This window comes from Coregonus lavaretus (assembly GCF_964263955.1).
Source record: "Coregonus lavaretus genome assembly, chromosome: 11".
NCBI classification, from domain to species: domain Eukaryota; kingdom Metazoa; phylum Chordata; class Actinopteri; order Salmoniformes; family Salmonidae; genus Coregonus; species Coregonus lavaretus.
This window is the reverse complement of record NC_139998.1, coordinates 46,320,461-46,331,546: the sequence shown is the minus strand read 5'-3', so window position 1 is coordinate 46,331,546 and position 11,086 is coordinate 46,320,461. Positions and strand designations below refer to the sequence as shown.

At 42.4% G+C, this 11,086-nt stretch overlaps 1 long non-coding RNA gene across 1 annotated transcript; it reads left to right on the top strand.

The window, feature by feature from the left end:
• Positions 1-930: 930 nt before the first annotated feature.
• Positions 931-7,705, top strand: LOC311136770. Its single transcript, XR_014613892.1, has 4 exons — positions 931-1,009; positions 6,286-6,669; positions 6,931-7,091; positions 7,434-7,705. It is a non-coding gene; the product is annotated as an uncharacterized lncRNA (long non-coding RNA).
• The last annotated feature ends 3,381 nt before the right edge of the window (positions 7,706-11,086 follow it).

Here is an 11,086-nt window from a genome sequence, read left to right as displayed (position 1 = left end):
GGATTTTTGTTTTAGATTCCGTCTCTCACAGTTGAAGTGTACCTATGATAAAAATTACAGACCTCTACATGCTTTGTAAGTAGGAAAACCTGCAAAATTGGCAGTGTATCAAATACTTGATCTCCCCACTGTATATGGACAAGCAATGACAGAGCGGCATGGACTAAGATACAGAAGAATATTATAGAATAGAATGCAGTAGTGCAAGATATGTAAACATTATTAAAGTGACTAGTGTTCCATTTCTTAAAGTGGCCAGTGATTTCAATAGGCAGCAGCAGCCTCTAATGTGCTAGTGATGGCTATTTAACAGTCTGAATTTTAGATTTTTATTTGGTACATGAAAACTTAAGCGAAAAAGTAAATTTTGTGTCCCTACATAATTTTATCTGCAACAAGTCCATTTGGTGGAAACACCACTGGTGGGAAAATGCGCATATTTTCTTTATGCAGATTTTAGAATATTCGCATGAAAATCTGTAGCCAGTTAGATGGAAAACCTAGCTAGTGATTATTTTCTCAGACAATGCTGCTTTATTTTAGTATGTTGTCTTTGTATTTTTAGGAATTCAATTGATATTTTTTCAAATATTTTTAAACAGTAGATATTAAACAATAGCTGACGAAACGAAATATGCATTAAGAAAGTTATGATGTGAATGTGTGTTTAAAGGATATTGATTGTTTTGTGGAATAATTAATCCCTCTGTAAAGCCTCAAAACTGTTGGCTGCCATTCAACTCCCAAAGCTCTGAGGGTGGTAACTTGAGCGGCCCATTTTATTATTGAGCAAACATACTTGTTCAAACAGTGACTCGCCAGCCCCAGCCATTGAATACGCACTGAATAAAAAAGCACACCTCCTTGGCCATTTACCAACATCCTGCTTCCAAGGATGTAATAATGTGGACGTGCTGTTGAGTTGAGTCTCTTTACCTCTAGGGCAACATGGCAGGAGCAATGAGTGTCACTAAATGTATATCATTTGTTTTGGTAGCCGTCGCTCTAGGTAAGTCAGTATTTTACATTTTATTTTATTTATTTTATTTACATTTTCTTCGTAAAACCTGTTTGCTTGGATAATACTTTACCCAAACTGGATGGAGGGCTCATTGTACATGCAAAATTATGCAAAACAGGAGGTTATGATCACACTGTAAAACAAAAACAAAAAACATGACCAGGAAATACTTGTTTCACACAATACTGGACATGGTGGTTTCAGGTCAAGTGATATACGTTTATTTTTGTATAATGCACATACATACAATCAGCTACAAAGTATTTTATAAAAGGTCTGAATTTAATCCAGGGTTTTCTAAGGTCATAGAGCATTAGGTCACTAATGAAGAAAGTTCCAGTGAAACCTAAAGGGCCAGGGGGGTGCCTCCAAGCAAATGGGATGAGTTGAATCTGTAGTTGTCTGTTAATATAGTGGCACCATCTGGGTTATTTACATCTACCATTTTAGATATTTCAAAATGTAGTATTACTTACATAATATGCTACTCATGTGAAGTCTTGTTCTTCATTAGCAAAACAGACATTACATTTCTTTTTCACACTCCAGCTCTACATGTAACTTTGTCAATCGACCCAGTTGTGCTACCCAAATGCTAATCTCAGCACCCAATACAGAACCAAATGTTGCTTGTGCAATGGCCAGTAACAGTCTATCACAGGGATGTGCAACTTTGATGGGGGTGAGGGCCACAAAAAATCTGAACTCATCATGAGCGCCCCCCCTCCTCACCACCACATTGCAAGCAAAACATTTTAGTGGCCCCCCTCTTGACAGCGGAGATATATATTTATATATTTTTTTTATTTTCTTGCAATTCTACTCCTTTTTCCATGGGGTGTAGAGAAAATGTTGCAGTTTTAAAACAAGTTTGCTGAAATTATGCACATTTTGCCATGGGAGGGAGAGAAATGTTTGCAGATTTTAATATGATACACTATATAAAGTTGAAGTCGGAAGTTAACATACACCTTAGCCAAATACATTTAAACTCCGTTTTTCCTGACATTTAGTCCTAGCAAAAATTCCCTGTCTTAGGTCAGTTAGGATCGCCACTTTATTTTAAGAATGTTAAATGTCAGAATAATAGTAGAGAGAATGATTTATTTCAGCTTTTATTTATTTCATCACATTCCCAGTGGGTCAGAAGTTTACATACACTCAAATAGTATTTGGTAGCATTGCCTTTAAATTGTTTAACTTGGGTCAAACGTTTCGGGTAGCCTTCCACAAGCTTCCCACAATAAGTTGGGTGAATTTTGGCCCATTCCTCCTGACAGAGCTGGTGTAACGGAGTCAGGTTTGTAGGCCTCCTTGCTCGCACACGCTTTTTCAGTTCTGCCCACAACTTTTCTATAGGATTGAGGTCAGGGCTTTGTGATGGCCACTCCAATACGTTGACTTTGTTGTCCTTAAGCCATTTTGCCACAACTTTGGAAGTATGCTTGGGGTCATTGTCCATTTGGAAGACCCATTTGCGACCAAGCTTTAACTTCCTGACTGATGTCTTGAGATGTTGCTTCAATATATCCACATACTTTTCCTTCCTCATGATGCCATCTATTTTGTGAAGTGCACCAGTCCCTCCTGCAGCAATGAACCCCCACAGCATGATGCTGCCACCCACGTGCTTCACGGTTGGGATGGTGTTCTTCGGCTTGCAAGCAACCCCCTTTTTCCTCCAAACATAACAATGGTCATTATGGCCAAACAGTTCTATTTTTGTTTCATCAGACCAGAGGATATTTCTCCAAAAAGTACGATCTTTGTCCCCATGTGCAGTTGCAAACCGTAGTCTGGCTTTTTTATGGCGGTTTTGGAGCAGTGGCTTCTTCCTTGCTGATCGGCCTTTCAGGTTATGTCGATATAGGACTCGTTTTACTGTAGATATAAATACTTTTGTACCTGTTTCCTCCAGCATCTTCACAAGGTCCTTTGCTGTTGTTCTGGGATTGATTTGCACTTTTCGCAACAAAGTATGTTCATCTCTAGGAGACAGAACGCATCTCCTTCCTGAGCGGTATGATGGCTGCGTGGTCCCATGGTGTTTATACTTGCGTCCTATTGTTTGTACAGATGAACGTGGTACCTTCAGGCGTTTGGAAATTGCTTCCAAGGATGAACCAGAATTGTAGAGGTCTACAAAAAATGTTCTGAGGTCTTGGCTGGTTTCTTGTGATTTTCCCATGATGTCAAGAAAAGAGGCACTGAGTTTGAAGGTAGGCCTTAAAATACATCCACAGGTACACCTCCAATTGACTCAAATGATGTCAATTAGCCTATCAGAACCTTCTAAAGCCATAACATCATTTTCTGGAATTGGGCTACAACACCATCGCCAAGCAGCTTGGTGAGAAGGTGACAACAGTTGGTGCGATTATTCGCAAATGGAAGAAACACAAAATAACTGTCAATCTCCCTCGGCCTGGGGCTCCATGCAAGATCTCACCTCGTGGAGTTGAAATTATCATGAAAACGGTGAGGAATCAGCCCAGAACTACACGGGAGGATCTTGTCAATGATCTCAAGGCAGTTGGGACCATAGTCACCAAGAAAACAATTGGTAACACACTACGCCTTGAAGGACTGAAATCCTGCAGCGCTCGCAAGGTCCCCCTGCTCAAGAAAGCAGATATACAGGCCCGTCTGAAGTTTGACGGGCCATGTACCGTCAAATCATGGGTGAGAACCTCCTTCCCTCAGCCAGGGCATTGAAAATGGGTCGTAGATGGGTATTCCAGCATGACAATGACCCAAAACACACGGCCAAGGCAACAAAGGAGTGGCTCAAGAAGAAGCACATTAAGGTCCTGGAGTGGCCTAGCCAGTCTCCAGACCTTAATCCCATAGAAAATCTGTGGAGGGAGCTGAAGGTTCGAGTTGCCAAATGTCAGGCTTGAAACCTTAATGACTTGGAGAAGATCTGCAAAGAGGAGTGGGACAAAATCCCTCCTGAGATGTGTGCAAACCTGGTGGCCAACTACAAGAAACATCTGACCTCTGTGATTGCCAACAAGGGTTTTGCCACCAAGTACCAAGTAATGTTTTGCAGAGGTTCAAATACTTATTTCCCTCATTAAAATGCTAATCAATTTATAACATTTTTGACATGTGTTTTTCTGGATTTTTGTTTTGTTATTTTGTCTCTCACTGTTCAAATAAACCTACCATTAAAATTATAGACTGATCATGTATTTGTCAGTAGGCAAACGTACAAAATCAGCAGGGGATCAAATACTTTTTTCCCTCACTGTATGTAATCTTCTGACCCACTGGAATTGTGATATAGTAAATTATAAGTGAAATAATTTGTCTGTAAACAATTGTTGGAAAAATTACTTGTGTCATGCACAAAGTAGTTGTCCTAACCGACTTGCCAAAACGATAGTTTGTTAACAAGAAATTTGTGGAGTGGTTGAAAAATGAGTTTTAATGACTCCAACCTAAGTGTATGTAAACTTCCGACTTCAACTGTATACAAAAGTACGTGGACACCCCTTCAAATGAGTGGATTCGGCTATTTCAGCCACACCCGTTGCTGACATGTGTATGAAATCAAGCACACAGCCATACAATCTCCATAGACAAACATTGGCAGTGGAATGGCTTTACTGAAGAGCTCAGTGACTTTCAATGTGGCACCATCATAGGATGCCAACTTTCCAAGTCAGTTTGTCACATTTCTGCCCTGCTAGAGCTGCCCCGGTCAACTGTAAGTGCTGTTATTGTTAAGTGGAAACGTCTAGGAGCAACAACGGCTCAGCCGCGAAGTGGTAGGCCACACAAGCTCACAGAACGGGACCGCTGACGCGCGTAGCGCATAAGAATCGTCTGTCCTCGGTTGCAACACTCACTACTGAGTTCCAAACTGCCTCTGGAAGCAATGTCAGCATAAGAACTGTTTGTCGGGAGCTCCATGAAATGGGTTTCCATGGCCGAGCAGCCGCAAAAAAGCCTAAGATCACCATGCGCAATGCCAAGCGTCGGCCGCAATGGTGTAAAGCTAGCCGGAAATGCGTTCTCTGGAGTGATGAATCAAGCTTCACTATCTGGCAGTCCAACGGACAAATCTGGGTTTGGTGCATGCCAAGAGAACGCTACCTGCCCGAATGCATAGTCCCAACTGTAAAGTTTGGTGGAGGAGGAATAATGGTCTGGGGCTGTTTTTCATGGTTCGGCCTAGGCCCCTTAGTTCCAGTGAAGGGAAATCTTAATGCTTCAGCGTACAATGACATTCTAGACAATTCTGTGCTTCCAACTTTATGGCAACAGTCTGGGGAAGGCCCTTTCCTGTTTCAGCATGACAATGCCCTCGTGCACAAAGTGAGGTCCATACAGAAATGGTTTCTCAACATCGTTGTGGAAGAACTTGACTGGCCTCCACAGAGTCCTGACCTCAACCCCATCGAACACCATTGGGAGGAATTGGAACGCTGACTGCGAGCCAGGCCTAATCGCCCAACATCAGTGCCCGACCTCATTAATGCTCTTGTGGCTGAATGGAAGCAAGTCCCTGCAGCAATGTTCCAACATCTAGAGGAAAGCCTTCCCAGAAGAGTGGAGGCTGTTATAGCAGCAAAGGGAGGACCAACTCCATATTAATGCCCATGATTTTGGAATGAGATGTTCGACGAGCAGGTGTCCACATACACTACATGACCAAAAGTATCAGAGTGAGACTGATAACAAACGTTGATAGCTCGCCGCTAAACTAACAAATCAATCTAAAAAATATTGATGGACTATCAGTGACTGATATAAAAAGAGAAAAACTGCTGATGCACAACCAATTTCGAAATTGCACCTTGTGTATTCTACTATTCTAACTCTCAACAGTAAGTTGAGGCCGCGACCCCCCCGTCCCCCCCGTCCCCCGTCCCTGGTCCATCACGAGAGACTACCCAAATGCATACCAGGTTTTGACTCAATGTGTTTTATCACAAACAAATTATCTCAAAACTTTGGACTCAGATTTGTTATCAGGATGATCCAGTTACAGAGCATAACAAAATATGATATTATTTTATTTTATTTTTAGTCATTTAGCAGACGCTCTTATCCAGAGCGACTTACAGGAGCAATTAGGGTTAAGTGCCTTGCTCAAGGGCACATCGACAGATTTTTCACCTAGTCGGCTCGGGGATTAGAACCAGCGACCTTTCGGTTACTGGCACAACGCTCTTACCCACTAAGCTACCTGCCGCCCATGATTATGCCTGTATGTAAATGTGAAATGATCCAATACTAACACTCCTTTAATGCAGGGTCCACTGCAACGAAGGCAACCACCAAGAATACCCCAACATTGTCTGTCACCACCACAGTGGTCCCTGCCTCGCCAGCCAGTAGAACAAGTACCTCAGTCAGTGAAGCACCTAATACAGATCCTACTAGTAGCACTAGAGTCCCATTGGAATCATCCCCTTCATCACCTACAACTGAGCCTTCCCAATCCTCTCAGCCACTGACTCCATCAGAAGCATACAATGGCAGCACCACCATACAGACCTCTAGAGGTTTTACAGCTGACAGTACTATGAATCAGACCCTAACTGGAACAACTGGTCATGACTCAACATCCTCAATCTTCTCATCAACTTTGTCGCCAAACTCTGATTTTACAACAGGGAACATGAGCTCAAGCACAGGTGTGTGTTTCAGATGAAAATAATTAAAATATTATTGAATTAATCAAATTAAATAATCCTTGCAGACAGTGAGTCTTAGTGGTAAAGCAAACTGTTACCAATGGACACATAGGTTCTGTTATAATTAAGCTTTCAAGAGAACAGCATGTTCAAGTTTCGTAAATGCCACCTGATTAATAGATTCAGTTTACTGATTTATATATTTTTTTCCATTTATATATTTTTTAACCATACTTTATCACTGTTATTCATTTTTTTTAGCTTTACAAAGTGATGGGAGACATGTTTTATCAAGGAGTCCGGGCCTCGTAGCAGTCCTCTGCATATTCTGCATCTGTCTGGGTCTTATGCTGGCTGTTGGAATTGCAAAGCTCATTACTTCCAGAGGTTCAACATTTCAGAGGCTTGAAGACGTGCCATTGGTGAATAGATTTTTTCTATGAGGATAGTATAGATATTGCATGCAAAAGAGCTTCCTGTTCAATTAACAGGACATTCGGATATGGAAGTGACAGAAGAAAAGCTGTTTAACGCACAGGAAACCAATGTGATGTAAACCAAAATTGATTTTAACACGAGAATTGGGCCAGTTTATCAGATAGTTGATGTTGATGATCAATTCTATGCAAAGATGGTTTCTTTTTTTATATGCTGTGCTTTACACACTGTTTGTGCTCCAGTCTTTTGTCTCTAATGCAATGCGTTCAAAAGTTACACATCTTTTAATCAAAATTAATTCTAACTCTTTTTATTCCTATTTTCAGGGCAAGATAAATGAAGAGTCTCCATTTGCCCGTTACCCTACAAAACAATTCTGAAAGATAACACATTATGAGAGAAAGTCTTCTATTTGTGGTTCAGAAAATGTTGTTTATGATGATGTGTCACACACCATCGTGTTTTTTCCTGTTTTTGTTTGTTTGTTTATTTTTGTCTGGCTGCTGGAAAGTGACGTGTGTTTGAAAGAAGTCAGTATAGGCCCTAAAAGCAACCCTGTGATGTGGTACAGAATATCTACTATGAGGTTGGTCAGCAGCATATACAGGTAAAAGTCAGTAAATTAGAATATTTTGAAAAACTTGATTTATTTCAGTAATTGCATTCAAAAGGTGTAACTTGTACATTATATTTATTCATTGCACACAGACTGATGCATTCAAATGTTTATTTCATTTAATTTTGATGATTTGAAGTGGCAACAAATGAAAATCCAAAATTCCGTGTGTCACAAAATTTGAATATTACTTAAGGCTAATACAAAAAAGGGATTTTTTAGAAATGTTGGCCAACTGAAAAGTATGAAAATGAAAAATATGAGCATGTACAATACTCAATACTTGGTTGGAGCTCCTTTTGCCTCAATTACTGCATTAATGCGGCGTAGCATGGAGTCGATGAGTTTCTGGCACTGCTCAGGTGTTATGAGAGCCCAGGTTGCTCTGATAGTGGCCTTCAACTCTTCTGCGTTGTTGGGTCTGGCATTCTGCATCTTCCTTTTCACAATACCCCACAGATTTTCTATGGGGCTAAGGTCAGGGGAGTTGGCTGGCCAATTTAGAACAGAAATACCATGGTCCGTAAACCAGGCACGGGTAGATTTTGCGCTGTGTGCAGGCGCCAAGTCCTGTTGGAACCTGAAATCTCCATCTCCATAGAGCAGGTCAGCAGCAGGAAGCATGAAGTGCTCTAAAACTTGCTGGTAGACGGCTGCGTTGACCCTTGATCTCAGGAAACAGAGTGGACCGACACCAGCAGATGACATGGCACCCCAAACCATCACTGATGGTGGAAACTTTACACTAGACTTCAGGCAACGTGGATCCTGTGCCTCTCCTGTCTTCCTCCAGACTCTGGGACCTCGATTTCCAAAGGAAATGCAAAATTTGCTTTCGTCAGAAAACATGACTTTAGACCACTCAGCAGCAGTCCAGCTCTTTTTTTCCTTAGCCCAGGTGAGACGCTTTTCGCGCTGTTTCTTGGTCAACAGTGGCTTGACACGAGGTATGCGGCAGTTGAAACCCATGTCTTTCAAGCGTCTCTTGGTGGTGGATCTTGAAGCCCTGACTCCAGCAGCTGTCCACTCCTTGTGAATCTCCCCCACATTTTTGAATGGGTTTTTTTTCACAATCTTGACTAGGGCGCGGTGATCCCTATCGCTTGTACACTTTTTCTGACCACAGTTTTTCCTTCCCTTTGCCTCTCTATTAATGTGTTTGGACACAGAGCTCTGAGAACAGCCAGCCTCTTCTGCAATAACCTTTTGTGTCTTTCCCTCCTTGTGCAATGTGTCGATGGTCGCCTTTTGGACAGCTGTCAAATCTGAAGTCTTCCCCATGTTTGTGTAGGCTTCAGAACTGGACTGAGAGACCATTTAAAGCCCTTTGCAGGTGTTTTGAGTTAATCAGCTGATTATTTTGTGGCACCAGGTGTCTTCAAAATGTAACCCTTACACAATATTCTAATTTTGTGACACACGGAATTTTGGATTTTCATTTGTTGCCACTTCAAATCATCAAAATTAAATGAAATAAACATTTGAATGCATCAGTCTGTGTGCAATGAATAAATATAATGTACAAGTTACACCTTTTGAATGCAATTACTGAAATAAATCAAGTTTTTCAAAATATTCTAATTTACTGACTTTTACCTGTATATACACTGCTCAAAAAAATAAAGGGAATACTTAAACAACACAATGTAACTCACGTCAATCACACTTCTGTGAAATCAAACTGTCCACTTAGGAAGCAACACTGATTGACAATACATTTCACATGCTGTTGTGCAAATGGAATAGACAACAGGTGGAAATTATAGGCAATTAGCAAGACACCCCCAATAAAGAAGTGGTTCTGCAGGTGGTGACCACAGACCACTTCTCAGTTCCTATGCTTCCTGGCTGATGTTTTGGTCACTTTTGAATGCTGGTGGTGCTTTCACTCTAGTGGTAGCATGAGACGGAGTCTACAACCCACACAAGTGGCTCAGGTAGTGCAGCTCATCCAGGATGGCACATCAATGCGAGCTGTGGCTAGAAGGTTTGCTGTGTCTGTCAGCGTAGTGTCCAGAGCATGGAGGCGCTACCAGGAGACAGGCCATTACATCAGGAGACGTGGAGGAGGCCGTAGGAGGGCAACAACCCAGCAGCAGGACCGCTACCTCCGCCTTTGTGCAAGGAGGAGCAGGAGGAGCACTGCCAGAGCCCTGCAAAATGACCTCCAGCAGGCCACAAATGTGCATGTGTCTGCTCAAACGGTCAGAAACAGACTCCATGAGGGTGGTATGAGGGCCCGACGTCCACAGGTGGGGTTTGTGCTTACAGCCCAACACCGTGCAGGACGTTTGGCATTTGCCAGAGAACACCAAGATTGGCAAATTCGCCACTGGCGCCCTGTGCTCTTCACAGATGAAAGCAGGTTCACACTGAGCACATGTGACAGACGTGACAGAGTCTGGAGACGCCGTGGAGAATGTTCTGCTGCCTGCAACATCCTCCAGCATGACCGGTTTGGCGGTGGGTCAGTCATGGTGTGGGGTGGCATTTCTTTGGGGGGCTGCACACTCCATGTGCTCGCCAGAGGTAGCCTGACTGCCATTAGGTACCGAGATGAGATGCTCAGACCCCTTGTGAGACCATATGCTGGTGCAGTTGGCCCTGGGTTCCTCCTAATGCAAGACAATGCTAGACCTCATGTGGCTGGAGTGTGTCAGCAGTTCATGCAAGAGGAAGGCATTGATGCTATGGACTGGCCCGCCCGTTCCCCAGACCTGAATCCAATTGAGCACATCTGGGACATCATGTCTCGCTCCATCCACCAACGCCACGTTGCACCACAGACTGTCCAGGAGTTGGCGGATGCTTTAGTCCAGGTCTGGGAGGAGATCCCTCAGGAGACCATCCGCCACCTCATCAGGAGCATGCCCAGGCGTTGTAGGGAGGTCATACAGGCACGTGGAGGCCACACACACTACTGAGCCTCATTTTGACTTGCTTTAAGGACATTACATCAAAGTTGGATCAGCCTGTAGTGTGGTTTTCCACTTTAATTTTGAGGGTGACTCCAAATCCAGACCTCCATGGGTTGATAAATTAGATTTCCATAGATAATTTTTGTGTGATTTTGTTGTCAGCACATTCAACTATGTAAAGGAAAAAGTATTTAATAAGATTATTTCATTCATTCAGATCTAGGATGTGTTGTTTAAGTGTTCCCTTAATTTTTTTGAGCAGTGTATATAAGTCAATCGGTGGTACTGTTCATTCACAGGTGGATGGATGCGTCAAGAACCTGAATGCAGAAGATGCACAGACAATGTCTGCGTTTACACAGGTAGCCCAATTCTGATCTTTTGCCCAATTGTTAGCAAAAGATCTGATCTGATTGGTCAAAAGTCAAATTATTGGAAAAATATC